The 14,007-nt window shown below is 30.7% G+C and overlaps 1 protein-coding gene across 2 annotated transcripts in view; it reads left to right on the top strand.

Annotated features, from left to right (window-relative positions):
* Positions 1-14,007, top strand: part of Sdc (Syndecan) — a 144,806-nt gene that overhangs the window by 92,575 nt on the left and 38,224 nt on the right. The window lies entirely within an intron of this gene.

The raw sequence follows: 14,007 nt of genomic DNA, 5'->3' as shown, positions 1-14,007 counted from the left end.
TTTTTACTAGTATATCACTATATTTCTGACTCTTATCATTTTTAAACAACTTGTTGATGATAAACGGTGGTATTAATTATGTGGTTGGTCGCTAAACATCCCAACATTCCAATTACAGTTCCCATTTTTACTAGTATATCACTATATTTCTGACTCTTATCATTTTTAAACAACTTGTTGATGATAAACGGTGGTATTAATAATTTCTGTTATAAGCTTGGCGATGATTCATTAGTAATACCCAAGTATTATTAATAAAACATGGCTTGAAAAGTCTCGGGCCTAGCACATGGATGGCGCTAATTTTAATGCATTCGCCGCTTTTTCAGTTAGTACTAACCTTCAAAAGAATGCTGTTAAAATTTCATGATATTCTACTCATAAGTTTCTGCGTTATTGTGCTAAGAGTGACACTATTTTTGTTATTTTCAAAAACGTTGGTTTGCAGACTTCAGACGTGGTCGTAGAGACGTCCAAATGAGGTGGTAACACCAGAAAACATCAAAAAATATCAACAAAATCGACGCAAAGAATCCGGTTTGCTACGTTTAAACATGGCCAAGCACTGCTCCGAATAATCAACACGTTCTTGTTTTTGGTCAACAGAGAGCAAACGCGGCACCCACTTTGAACAGAACTTTCTCATAGTCAAATGCTTATGCAATATAAAACCAACACGTTCTTTCGATATCTTTAAGATGTTAGCTAACTCACGCAACTTCATTTTTCGGTCATTCAAAACGATTTTGTAGAATTTTTTTGGATTTCTGGTGTTACCATGTCATTTGGACGTCCACTGCGTTCTGCATCATCGGTGTCTTTACGACCACATTTGAAGTCAGCAAACCTACGTTTTATTGTAGTTTCTGATGGAGTGGAGTTCTTATAATACTTTTCAAGCCATTGCTACGCTTGAACGGTATTTTTTCCCATCAAGAAGCAGTGTAAAATTAAAACTCGAAATTGTTTGTGATTAATTGTTTTAAAAAGACAAAAGTATTGTCCTCCTTAGCAAAATAACTCATAAACTTGTGAGTAGAATATCATGCAATTTTTTTCTTTTGAAGGTTAGTACTAACTGAACAAGCGATGGATGCAATAAAACTAGCGTGATCTATGTGTTAGGCCCGGAACTTTTCAGGTCATGTGTAATATCCATATAAATCGAATATGAGGAATTAATTGTTTGATAGTACAGACTAATTTATTACTACCAAACTTCATGATTCGTATCCAGCGCGGTCAAATTTAGTATATCTAGTACGTAATTTTCATATTTTTATGCAATCCAAATCTGACGATATCTATATTTTCTCTTTAGTAATAAAGTCTTTTGATAAATGTTAATAAATGTTAACAGCTCTTAACTAGTTATCATATAGGGTATCGCATGACATATAAAGACCCTTTTTAAACAAGACCGTTTGCCAATCACTTCATGATAAGCAGTTCCAAAAGAGTCCTTCTAGATTAGTCGCGAATTCATTGTATTCTCCAATGAGTTTTATGATTTTGTATTTCATCGATATTTTTAATTTCGGAATAACATTTTACCCTATTACTAACAAGTATCTTTATTATATTTTTCATGTATTTCGTAGTCTCTCAATTTTCAGTTTTTTTTGGATTAGATTTGTTACAATTACAACTCTATATACAAGGCATTCTTCTCAGCCCCATTTTTCATCAATTCATCTCTAAGAAAAAGTTTTGCCGCTGTTTTGCCAAACAGAATGTACTTATCCTAGCTTAATTCATAACTTATATTATCACAGTATCAAGCACAATACACACATCTGGGGTTGTTAAGTCATCCAACAATGTTACTGGCATTCTTGTAACCTAAGGTTTGAAAACCACTTCTGCACTGTTTTTACATTTCTTTAGATGGCACATCTGTTAATACACGATATATCTCGAAAGAGAGCATATCATGCTCCGATTTTCTATTTACTCTTTGGTGATATACCAGAGCTCTTCTTCTTTCGCTTTCATCTGGTCAACGAGTACAGTTAAATTATCAATTACTCTCTCATAGCCATATGTTGTTGTTTATAATGTTATTTGTATGTTGCATAAATTTTTAATTATTTTACTTATTAATAGCTAACGACTAAGACTACTGTTATTACTAGCCATAATTATTCATCAAATAATGATTCAGTTGACTCTACTTTAACCTTCAAATTCCCAATATTTTAATTTAAGTTTATTTAAAATAATTTATTAATTAGTTTATCGCCTCTATGCAATATATAATTATTTGTATTCTTTTACATATTTAACAAAGCGTTATATAATTTAAACATACGATGTATTTTCCAATTTTAAACCAAGGTTCCAATATATTCGATGTTGCTAAAATAAAGCTAGAAATAACGCGGATTCAATATCCTTTGAATAGTAATTTTATGCTGCCGGTAGAAGAGGAGACCAGTTTTTTTATTGAATTAAATAATAACCGGATAATGTTGTGCAATACTTTTGAATAAACAATGTTGAATGATGAAGATTAATAGGTGTAAAATGTCCTGCTTTATGTAATAAAGGTTGTTTTTATTTCGGGACATTGTATGTATAATTGTAATAGTTTCAGAGCTTGAAAATTATTGATTAGTCAAGCTCGATGACTTTTGTTAAAAGTTGCATAATGTTAAATAAATCATTGTCATTTATGAAACAAGTTATATCAAAAAACATTTTTTGTACGACATAGTGGTGTTATGTTATGTTTAGTGTCTATTATATCTTGTTCCATGTCTAAATTCCTTTTTTTTCTGCCTCTGTTCAGTCTTCTTGCTTTGGCCAGGGTTTTTCTTCTATTCTGACGTATTTCTCGGGTACGTTTATCCCAGCTTTGCTTAGCACGCCCTCTGATGTTTCTCCTCTCCGTCCTTACTTCCCATATTCTTTTTCTATCCTCCAAGTGTCCTCACCAACTGAGTTGTATTCTTTCTGTGTGTTATATCTTTGTTACACTCCTGATTATTCTGAGGTATTTTATTTCTACTCTTTATATATTTTTACTTTTATCTTTTTTTGACAATATACACGTCTGGCATCCGAATGTTAGGGTTGGTCTGTAAATTGCTTTGTACACTTTCCCTTAATAATTTTCCTTTTTTCTTAATATTTCTTTTTTTGTTAGTGAATTTACTATTTATAACGAAGTACAAATTCATGATTTCCAATTTTGGCATTCATTTTCATCATCCGACTTCCATTATTTTCTATACCTTTATACTATATATTTCTATATATACCCAGACACTTAATGCATTTACTTGTTTTATTGTTACATCCTCAATTTGGATGTTTATTACTTCTGACTCCTTATGATCATGACTTTTTTTACTTTAATTCATTATCATTCCATATTCTCTTAGTAGCATATTCCATCTGTTTTTGGATTTTCTGTATTTGGTCTCACTCATTAGTTGCTATAATTACATCATCTACAAAATCTCCTTTTTTTCCATATTTTGATATCCCATATGTAGTCCGGTTTTGTTTATATGGCATTTATTTCGTCTTGTCTTAATAGCTTGAGTTTTAAAGATTTTTGATTTCATGTTGTCTGCAACGACGACATTGGAATGTATCCTGTATATTTCTTGAATTATTCTTATAATTTTATTACTTACAACTCTCTGTTCTAATATGACCCGTAGCGTTTCTCTTCTTAATCTGTCAGATGCCTTTTCTAAATCAATAAATGTCATTATATATGTTTTTGTGGTTGAACTTTTTCTACTATATGATGGATGTGATTAAAATTTCCAAACCAAACTAACAAAAAATAATTTCTTTTATTATGATACATTTTTTTTATAAAATCTTTATTAGATACGCTTAGTAAAATCTTAATTATTATTATTACAATTAATTTATTACTACTTTTCCTATGTGCTTGGATTAATTAACAAGCAAGACGAGTACGAGAAAATACAGCAGTATGTATTCCTCAATTATAAAATTATAATTATTTATTAATTATTAACTTATAGCTATAGTTTACACTAATAGTACACACTAAATGTTCACACAAGTTCGTATGGTTTTGTTCGTTTCAATCTCCTGACATCCTGCGCGCTGTCCAGCAGTTGTATTGCTTCCACGTTAGAATGATTTAGTAATCTTCTTTCGTGTTTCAAGGCGAAATCCTGCACAACTTCGCAAATCCATTTGATTTCCAGGTCATTGTGCAGTTCTTCATTGGTTACATAGCGATAGGCATTGGTAATCAAACGAAGAATCTTGTTTTGACAGCGCTGTATGACTAACTGATTTGAATATTTAGTGCAACCCCATATTTGCACCCCATAGGCCCAAATTGGCTTTATAATTGTATTATAGATCAACCTCTTTGATTTTAGATCAAGTTGGGAGTATCTTCCGACTAACCAGTATAGTTGTTTTATTTTGGTTGTAATGTGTTTTGCTTTTTGTCTAACGTGATGCTTCCAATTTAATCTACCGTCGAGATGGATTCCAAGGTATTTTGCTGATTCTGCTTGAGGAATCGGGCATCCATTGAGTGATATAATTAAGTTTTTATTATTTCGCCTTAATGCAAAATTAACGTGGACAGATTTGGAGCTATTAACTTGAATTTTCCAATCTTTTGTCCATTTGTAGATTTTGTTGACTGCCACTTGCACTTTTTCTATTGCCCTAGGCAGAGATATATCTTTTACCATAATAACTATGTCATCAGCAAAGGTTCCAAGAACTGTTTCTTTTGTTGTTGGAATGTCAGCAGTGTAGAGCAGATACAGGAGAGGTCCTAAGACGCTACCTTGTGGAACTCCAGCCGAGATATTTTTAAATGTCGAGAACGCCTTTTCGTGCGATACTCTAAATTTTCTTCCGAATAAATATGACTCCAGCAATTGACAATAGTTACGCGGTAACAATTTGCTCATCTTACAGATTAATCCCAAATGCCAAACCCGATCAAAAGCTTGTGAGACATCCAGGAATATTGCAGGGCAGTATTTATTAGTATTATAATACATGAGAACACTTTATTTCTCTAGTTATCCACAGTAAAATTGAAAATGAGTCGTTTAACCAACCGGAAATAATTCATGATGGATGATTTCATTCCAGCCTCACCACACATATATCATCTGCTTTTTCGGCATCAAACCTGATTAAATTTCTCAATTACATTCCATATGTCATTTTTTTCGTTCAACTTATGAGGAACCCATAAGTAATACTTCTTGTAAGTTTATGTAAGCTCAAACGGTTTTACGGTCAATGCTCAACTATGTACCAATATTGATAGTACCACTGTTGATATGTTTATCCGGTTGGATTTCTTCATCTTTTTCAATGATTTGACGACCAGAGCCTATTTCATTTCTTTCATCAAAATTAATAGAACAAGAAATCGAAATCGAGGGAACTTTTTAGTGTAGTTTTTGTATTTCTTTCTACAAAGAACAAGAGAAAGCCTAAGGTATATTGGGTTTATTGGTTTTATTGACAGCTAGGCTAAAGTAAATACAAAAAGGGAAAAGCACAAGCACAAACTTAGGTCAAAACTGAGTTAAAAAATACAAAACCAATGAAGAACATGAACTGAAACAGAGGTCTTAAGCAGCAGATAAGAAAACATTGAACTAACGTATCAGGGACATTAGGCTATTGGCCATCATTGTTATAGTACCTGAGGATTTGAAGACTGATCATTCAGTTCAAATGATTTTATTATTACATGTTTTATAGATTTGTTTGACCTTTCAGTGCTTTTCTATTGACTTCCTATCATACCACTATAAGCATTGCCGAAGAAATCTTTATTTCGTATATACAATAAACCTTAACGATGATTCGATATATAGTTTTAATTTTTTTTAAATTACTTCTTACATTCACTGTAATCATTTATTGTTCTTGCATTAATACATAGTTAATAGTTTCAGTTTTCACTTTCATAGTTCAGTTTTCTGATTTCCTGCACGTTACCCAGTAGCTCTATTGCTTCCACGTTGCTATGATTTAGAATCGTTATTTTTAAGGGGTAATCTTGGACAACTTCGTAAATCTTGATTTCGAGGTCATCGTGCAGTTCTTCGCTAGTTACGAAACAATAAACATTGGTAATTTACTTTATTTTGGCAGCGTTGGATAACTAGTTGATGTTTTAGTGCATATTTGTATCCATAAGCCTAAATAAGCTTCATACCAATATTTATGATTAAGTCAAGGTGGGAGTATCTTCCACTAACCAGTACAGTTCTTTGATTGTGAATCTGATCTTTCTGCTATTTGTTAAATTTTTATGCATTGTGACAGTGTTTTGCATCTAATAACAATTTGTTTATAAAGAACTAGTGGTTTCTGGATAAAACATAATGACATCTAATTTATAATATATATTTAACATCTGTTTTTGATATACCGATTATTAGCTTTTTTCTTTCTCATGTGTTTAATAAATATAATCAAGTATTCAAATATCAAGTATATGATTCATAAATCATTTCAAATGCAATACGTCCTGGAAAACTCTGATGTTAATAATCTTCTGCATGCAAATTTTTCATATACTTTCAGTATGGATCGATTCTCAATTTACGTCAATAAATAGTTATTCTAGTTATTTTTAGCTATGCATCAATGAATAATTTAAGGAGTCGAGACAATATTCAAATTTGAGATTTCGTCTATTTTATGTTGACCTAGTAGATTTATACTGACGGTCATTTTTTTAAAGTCAAAATATAATGTAAATGGAACTATGTTAACGATGCGAATATCCTTCATCCAGTGCAAACATATATTGTTATATAAATATACTGGTCCAATTATATGTATATATTATAAGTATATAAAATAAGGCGAATTTCCTGCTTGCTAAATTTAATTAAAGATTTAATTAATATTCGGTATACAAACGTTGTTTTATAGCATGCTTCAATACATTTTAAATGAAAGGAAGCTACGAAGTAATTTTGTCTATAGCCGTTACTGTTTGTATATTAAATTGATATTATTTAAATACTACTACGTATACCGTTAATTTTAAACTACATATTAAAATATAATATATTTTTGATTGCTTTGAGCAATTTTAATTAACGGCCAATTAAATTTAAATGTTTTTACGTGGCAATAATTGTTATTTTAAATTCGTCAGAAGCTATATCGTTGTTTTAATGCCAAATAAAAATTTATTTCAAATTGACATCCGTTGGGTTTCGCAATTTGTTTAATTTACTATATAGCTATTTGGTTTTTATGTTGTCCATTAGTTGAAATAATAACATTTAAAGTAGCAATTAATGTAATATATTTTGTTTTGTTCTTGTAACTTTGTTAGTTTACTGATGTTTTGGAATTGTGAATTATTTTTAAGGAATGTTGCAGGACAGACTTTTGTATTTATATTGAAATAAAAACTTAATTGGGTTTTAGTTTTTATAGCACTGTAATTTTGTGAAGTATGTGTAAACTACATATTTTTCTCAGCGTTAAAACATCGGATTACCTTTCTCGATGCCACTTAAAGTTCTTGAGTATTGTTGGAAAAGTAATAGTGGTACTTTATTGATATAAACACAGTTAACGGAGAATACTAGCCGGAAGATGGTGACCAAAAAAACCTTTATAAACTGTCAGAGGGATACCACTATCTAACAGGTCAATTGCAAAGTTCCCGACCTGACACATAGATGGCGCTACTAGCATTAAATCCATATGTTTTTTAGCCTCAAAAGATGCGTATATAAATTTGACAGCTGTCGGGTCATTAGTTTGTGAATTATACCATTTTGATTGAAGCAAATTTTGTTATTGTGAAAAAAAACGGATAAAAAGGAATTTTGCGTGTTGATAGAATTTGCATTTTGAAGGAAAAAAGTAGAGTTGAAGCAAAAAATTGGCTTGATGCCGAGTTTCCGGAAACTAATCAAGGATTGATATGCTAAGTTTAGACGTGGTGAAATGAGCACTGAAGACGGTGAACGCAGTGGACGCCTAAAGAGGTTGTACCGACGAACACATAAAAAAAATCCACAAAATGATTTTGAATGACCGTAAATTGAAATTCAATGAAATAGCAGACACTCTAAAGATATCAACTGAATGTGTACATCATATCATTCACGAATATTTGGGTATGAGAAAGTTCTGAGCAAAGTGGGTGCCGCGCGAGCTCACTTTTGACCAAAAACAACGACGTGTTGATGATTCGAAGCAGTGTTTGAAGATGATCAAGCGTAATAAACCCGAGTTTTTGCGTCGATATGTGACAATGGATGAAACATGGCTCCATCATTTCACTTCGAAGTCCAATCGACAGTCATCCGAATGGACTGCACACGATGAACGCGCTCCAAAGCGTGGGAAAACGAAACAGTGAGCTGGCAAGGTTATGGCGCCTGCAAATTTTCGTCGAATGAAGAGGTGATCGCCTAAACTGAGGCCTATTTTGAAGCAAAGAACAAATCGTACTACAGAAATGGTATCGAAAAGTTGGAGGATCGCTATAATCAGTGTATCACCCTTGAAGAGTATTATGTTGAATAAAAAAAACTAATTTTTCCAAAAAAATGTGTTTTACTATGATAGGCCGAGGACTTTTCAATTGACCCGTTATTAATACTTAATAATAATCTATTAATATTTAATGTATACATTTAATACGTTTAAGTTTAAGTTTAAATAAGTACAAAATAATCAAAAAGACTGGAAAATGCGATTGACAAAACTGTTAAGTCCAATAATGTTAACAATTTTTCAGAATGAGGTTTTACACTTATAATGAAAAACTTCCGAAATTAATTAACATTTTTGTCATACTGAATGGAATGCAGTGTGTTACTACAATAACATGTTGTTTTAAGGAATTGTATAAATATTCAAGAAAATTAGTTAGTGGGAAAAATTTATTTTGGCAGCATGTTTTCGAGCGATTTCCCTGCTCGTCCCATAACTGTGCATCAAGATTTTCATCGTTTAGATATTCGGATCTAAATTGAATTTCTGATTGGTCTGCTTCGTGCTTACATTCGGCGATTTTACAGCTGTGTTTCAAAAATGTATTTCAAATGAACCTTCACGTAGATGAATATTATTTTTGGACGTAATGGAAAAATTCCTGCTGTCTCTCTCACTCGTTATATTCTTTACATATTATATATTTATGTAGATATGTGTCCTGAAAACATATATGCAACCTGATACTTCGCTTCACAGATATCAGACAAAGAATTGGGTAATCGATTTTTTATTTGAACTTTGATATGAACTTTAATGTTGGTTTACATAAATAGAAACCAACGTTTTATAGTACCAAGATCAGATGATTAAAATGAATCATCTGAACTATCGCCGCTCATATTTCGCAGTACTGATACTAATTTTATTTTTAATACATTAAAAATGTCATTTTACAAAAATAGAAACCAATGATCACGGGATCAAGTCCAAATCGAACAAACCGAATGAATCATGTTAACTGTCTCAAAGGGTCATCAAGATATGCGTTATTTGGAATTTTTATGGTGAAACAAAATATATTTTTTGGTATACTAATAAGTAACTCTTCTTAGATCTGAATTAATATTACCGAATATTGAAAATACTCGTTTAAGAGGTTTCTTTTTCTACTATAACTTATCTTAACTCTTTGTTTAGATTTGATTTTCAGTTATTGTCAATAGTATTTTGACGTAGGATGATGGTCTCAGTCTCTCTGTGTCCCATTTGACGTAGTTATAATTTTTTTTAAATACACCTATTTAATTTATAGGAGTATGATGTCATAATCCTTTGATTAGAATGATAGTACTTCATAATATCAAAAGTTCAATATATATATATTATGTTATTAATCTGAGTAAATTTTCAATCATGTTCTGGTTTTATTTTCTAGGGTTTCAGCCTTATTCTTTATTAAATTAGGTAAATATTGTATGTCAAGTTATCGTGATATCTTTATGTATATTATTGTTTACAATTTTATTTTTTAAAATCATATATGATACGTAATTTAATAAAAAAAAGACTGATTCATGTGATATAACGAGCGATAGATTAGATAATACCTATATTTTAAGAGCTATGCCATCATAAATTGCTGTAGTGAAACATTGAAATTTCATTTAATTATGAACATTTATTGTACCGCTTTTAAAATAATCTATATTATAACATAACATGAAATACAAGACCTATTTCCCACGATTTCTCCATTTTTTGTGTTAAAATTTAAACAATAATTTTAAATTCAAGGTTAGAAAGAAATCACACAGGGCTCTGTATAGTGAATACCGTGGTTAATCGACGACCTGTTGAGTTTTTAACCTTAAATTCAGCTATTTTATATAACCTTCATTTCCCCAAATATTTTCTCACATATGTGCTATTTCTCTCAAACTGTTCAAAAATATTTCTTCGTTATAAAAATCGTGATACTAACGTAATATTATATATAACGTAATATTATAATAACCAGGGGATTGTAAACAATCTGAGTGAGAGATAATAATTAAAAACTACGATACTATTTTTAGGACCAATTTTTTTTACTTTTTAATACCTTTTAATTTACAGTTTTCTACTATTTTTTGGTACTGTATTTCATGAGATAGATTTTTGTTTTTCTATTTCTAGTGTCTATTTTTTAATATAAGATTTATGATGAAATATTAGTGGGATATTTTATATGCCGTATAAACCAGAATACCGAAACTATTTTAATCTTGTTCTAGCGAACATACCATAACTAGAATTAATGAAGGAACGATATTCAGGTCGTGTTAGTCGCATCTCCCTGATATTACTTCAGATTACTTGGCCTCAATCTATAACAGCCTTTACAAAACTTCACACATGAAGCATAGTTATATCTCATATCATCCATATCGAGTTTCATATATATATATATATATATATATATATATATATATATATATATTAGTTTGTTACTTATATTCATTTAGCTTGTAATTAACAAAGTAATAGAGAATAAATTCTTATTTAAAAAAGATTAAATTGCAGTAATTAAGCAAGTATTAATTTCAAGAAATTTCAGCTAAACGCCTTCATTATGTTAGAATTTTACGGTAAACTAATGAGCTATATAAATATTCTTAGTAATTATAATCCGTGCTGGGGAAATTTTTCATAAAAGAAAAATTTTCTTTATCGAGGAGTATATCTTGCCGCGTTTTAAGTGGACGATATTTTTTGCTGAAAATGCAGCTCCATTTTCCTCAATAAAAAGAGAAATAAAACTGTTCCTCCTCAATTCGTTTTACGCCACGTTTAGTTTTTGTTTCTCACTGAAACTAAATTGATTTTGACGTAATATGGAGTCAGTTCTCTATTACCACCTGAATTATACAATTGTTTTGTTCCATATTTTCCAGTACTTTTCGCTACACTAGGGTTTCAGTTTATATCTCAGGTTCTAAGTATTTTTTTAAATATTTATTTGATAATATAGATTAGATAGAGATATAGGATTTTTAGATTTCTTTTAGCTATGTTATTTATAGTACAAGTGTTATTATTATGTAAAATCAGCTTTGACACAAACATTTATAAAAACAAGAAAATATGTAGCAGCAGAAAAATTATATTGCAAAGAAAATCTTTCTGGAAAAGTTTGAACCCTTTAGGTAATAACACTTATTTACTGAAAATGATAGAACGTATTTTACAATATGTTAGAAAGGTAGCTAAAGAAATAACTTGATATTCCAAGTCTTGGACATATTATTGTAGTTATTTGACAGGAAAATATAACCAAAGGCATACTTGATTGTTGTTTAATTTTATAATTGTTTTACCTGTTTCTCTATAAATTGAAACTTTTTTCAATAATTTTTTATTAGAATACTTCATTATATATTAAGTAACAAGTATCAACAATATATTTTTAACATTTTATCTATACCTGTATGCCCGGTATCATAAATATTAATAGTAATTATGTTTGCTAACGTAAATATTATATTTATCAAGAATTATAACTTTTTACAGTTTAAATCAGTAATTCTGTTGCTGTAAAATGCAGCTCCAACACTTCATTTTCACCAATAAAAAAATTGAAACATAACTGGCTCGTCCGTAATTTACGTTGTCACTTTTTGTCTCTCCATTTATTTTTTATTTTCAATAGAGAGTAAATTCATTTTGACATAGAATGGAATCAGTTCTGGATGAACAAAAAAACTGTATAACAAAACAATGCTTTTGTTCTCTATTTTCGATTTTAAGTTTGTTATTATATTTAAGCAGGTGTTAATTTGATAATTATATGAAAATTCCATGAAATACCAATGAGTTGTATATACAGATTAGTTATAATCTACTCTGGGGAATTTTTCATAATAGAACAGATGTCATTGTTGGACACACGATAGCCAAACAATGGTTTCGTTTTCTATTATGGTTTTATAATTAAGTTAGATGCTACCCAATATACTTGTTTTAGATAAATGTACTTACTCACATCGCCTTGAAAATTATCTATATTGTGATTTATTTGTATTGTGTGTGTACTTTTGCAAATATTCACGTGATAAACAATTTAACTGTATTTGATAAAAGATATGTATGACGATGTTCTATTGTAATTACCCGCTCTACATACAATGGTAGTAGAAATTGTAGGTATTTTAAGTTTGTAATTGTTGTATTTGTTTGGATTTTTGCATGGTGTGATACTGTAATAAACTACAAAGTGTCTCAAAAGAAAGTTTATATTTACAACATTTTAAAGCACTGAAAATTGTTTTGTTTATAAAGTCAAACTTCTTGCTGACATACTAAAGCTTTGATTCATGTACTAATGACATTTTGTAGAGGTACTAGGGCTTTGTGCAAAGGTGTAATTTATGCATAGTTAAAGCACTTGTGGGCTTTTGAATTGAAATGTTAGAGTGACTACAAACAACATTCTTTCATTTACTACTGTTCTTGATGTTCTTGGTCACCCAGTTTTGGTCTTTCATTTCAATCGGTTTCTTAACGCCTTTGGGTCATATTAGAAGATGAATGTTTTTCGCATGATTTAAGTGGCAAATAAAGTCATTCAATTCGGACAACTGTTTTTTGTGTTGTGTGCAATATGTGCATATTCCAAGTCAAGATATTTAACATCCTCTCCCTTGCGAAAACAACTGTTAATACTCAATAGTGCGCATGGTCTTCATGGCTCGTTTTTAGCTCTATTTTATTTTATTATGATTTACAGTGGTATTTTTTTGTTGAATATTTTATGATCGTTTCGATGCCAGCAGCATATGTTGCCGCAATAATAATTTTTATGGTCAGTATTACGTTGTCCCATTGTACTTCTTGAATATATAGCCTGCAGTTCGGTGTGTTCATCAGCTCTTTAGTTCAACATGAAATCTGATGACAGTTTAAAGAAAAAGTGGTATATATTGGAGAATCTAGCAGAAACCCCTTTTAGCATATAATATATGGGCTGAAATATCCCGGCCATAACAAAGAAAAAGTTTTTTTTTTGTTCAAAATTTGCTTTAATCTCCATCAAGAGCCACACAGTCATTCCAGCGCCGCTCTAACATTTCAATACCACTTGTGTAGAACGATTGATCTTTTGCATCAAAATAAGCCTGTAACTAGTTGCTGACAACTAAGATGACCATCGTTTTGATTCCGGAGTGAAGTGATTGATCCATGTTTTATCCATTGTCGCACATCGACGCAAAAATTCCGGTTTGTTAGCTTTAAATGGTCAGGTTTAAATGGTTAGGTTTTAATGGTCAAACTGTGCTCAGAATTGTCAACACTTTCTTGTTTTTGATCAACAGTCAGCAAACACCCCACCCACTGTGAACAGAGCTTTATCATAGTCTAATGCTCATGCGATATAAAACGTTTTTTTGATATCTTTACGATGTTAGCTAACTCACGCAACTTTATTTTTCATTCGAAACGATTTTGTGGATTTTTTTTTATGTTTTCTGGTGTTACCACCTCATTTGGACGTTCACTGGGTTCTGCATTATCGAT

This window comes from Rhynchophorus ferrugineus, unplaced genomic scaffold, assembly GCF_030347505.1.
Source record: "Rhynchophorus ferrugineus isolate W39M unplaced genomic scaffold, kcgeb_rfMv2 rfM5, whole genome shotgun sequence".
Lineage (NCBI taxonomy): Eukaryota > Metazoa > Arthropoda > Insecta > Coleoptera > Curculionidae > Rhynchophorus > Rhynchophorus ferrugineus.
The sequence above is the reverse complement of the archived record's forward strand: the minus strand, read 5'-3'. Positions and strand labels throughout refer to the sequence as shown.